Raw genomic sequence first — 1865 nt, forward strand, 5'->3', positions numbered from 1 at the left:
CAAGACCATGTTTTCATAATCTGAGTTGGTACCATTTTTTTTTTTTTGAGAATTAGAGAAATGGATGGAAATGGGCTAATTAATGCATGTAAACGACACCCAACCAACTGAACCATACAGGCCAAGGCTCCACATACATTTTATCTTATTTTTATTTGTTTATTTTTTAAAATAGGTTTTATTGATTTTTTTTACAGAGAGGAAGGCAGAGGAATAGAGAGTTAGAAACATCGATGAGAAAGAAGCATTGATCAGCTGCCTCCTGCACACCCCCTACTGGGGATGTGCCTGCAACCAAGGTGCATGCCCTTGACCGGAATCAAACCTGGGACTCTTTAGTCCCCAGGCTGATGCTCTATCCAGTGAGCTAAACTGGCTAGGGCACCACATACATTTTAACAGTCTACGTGTAAATAAGCTATCAGCATATTTATTTATTTATTTATCTTGAAAACCATTGTTTTCTTCCTGTGATATTATGGTTAATACATACAACAATGTAGGCCCTTTTTACTTGGTTGGCATATTTGCAAGTATGAATTTAACATTCTGATTTTCAATAATTTCAGTTTACTGGAGCCAAAGAGCACCAAATCCAAAGGAAACCAGGCTCATGTCATATTTCTTCTACTTGCTACTTCTTGCTTTGCAAAGTCCTGACTGAATCAGGCTCCAAGGGAAGGTGGGCTGATATTGGATCCATGATCTTGTGCCCCAAATATTAGATGGGATGGAATAATGGAAGCTGTTGATTAGGGAGGAATGAGCTTCTTCTGCCAATTGTAAACAAACAAACAAACAAACAAACAATAAACAACCAGTCTTCAAAATCATACTGAAGGTGAGGGTGTGTGTGTGTGTGTGTGTGTGTGTGTGTGTGTGTGTGTACATTTGCAGTGCACATGTAATAGGAGTGGGTGAAAAAGTATATAGTTCTGTTGATTGTTTTTTAGACACAAGGAGAATATTAGTCTTCTAAGTTAACTTGTATTCTCCCTCTACTGTTGAATTCTGTGTCCATTTTCCATTACTTGTACTTTTTAAAATCATCCTATCTAATAATAGACAATGATGGTAATTGACCATACCTTCGCTACGCCTCCCATTGGCTAATCAGCGAGATATGCAAATTAACCATGAACAAAGATGGCGGTTAATTTGCATACGTAGGTGCAAAGTGGCAGAGTGAAGACTGAAGGCGGCTCTAGCCAGAGCAGCGAAGGCTTGAAGGCGGCTCTGGTTGGAGCAGCGAAGGCTTGAAGGTGGCACTGGCCGGAGCAGCGAAGACTGAAGGCGGCTCCGGCCGGAACGAATTCAAAGCAAAAAATCGGCTGACAGACGGCTCGTATCTCGAAAAACTCGTTAGTCGGGACACTCGTAAGTCAAGACCCCACTGTATGCTAATTAGACTGGACGTCCTTCCGGACGACCTTCCGGACAAAAGCCAGGGCTGCGAGGGAAGCCTGCGTCCCTGGTGCCAGTAGCCAGAGAGAAGTCAGTGCTGACAGCCTGGGGAAGGAAGGCCTACTCTTGCAGAGATTTCGTGCATCGGACCTCTAGTCCTGTATAATAAAAGAGAAACATGTAAATTGACCATTCCTCTGCTACACTTACTAGCCAATCAGGAGTTAGTATGCAAATTAACCTCATCACCTCTGTGGAGACTAACAGCAGGGAGAAGACAGCTCACAGCACTGCATGGCCTTCTTGGATGTCACCATGGCAACTCTGGAGCAGGCAAGTGCGGCCCACAGGCACCACCCAGCACGGCCTGCTTGGCAGTCATTGCAGTGTAGAGCAGGCACGCCCTGCAGAGAGTAGAGAACCACAGGGAGCGGGCCTAAGCTGTCAGTAGGAGGGGGGGC

At 44.4% G+C, this 1865-nt stretch overlaps 1 protein-coding gene across 3 annotated transcripts in view; it reads left to right on the forward strand.

The window, feature by feature from the left end:
- PPP2R5E (protein phosphatase 2 regulatory subunit B', epsilon) overlaps window positions 1–1865 on the forward strand; it is a 204149-nt gene that overhangs the window by 58597 nt on the left and 143687 nt on the right. The window contains exon 1 of one of the 3 annotated variants that reach the window (XM_015566466.1): window positions 592–841. The exons of the other annotated variants lie outside the window; for them this stretch is intronic. The gene's annotated coding sequence lies outside the window, so the exon portion shown is untranslated. Of the gene's footprint in view, window positions 1–591; window positions 842–1865 lie in introns of those variants that run through there. 3 annotated transcript variants of the gene reach the window in all.

This window comes from Myotis davidii, unplaced genomic scaffold (assembly GCF_000327345.1).
Source record: "Myotis davidii unplaced genomic scaffold, ASM32734v1 scaffold281, whole genome shotgun sequence".
NCBI lineage: Eukaryota > Metazoa > Chordata > Mammalia > Chiroptera > Vespertilionidae > Myotis > Myotis davidii.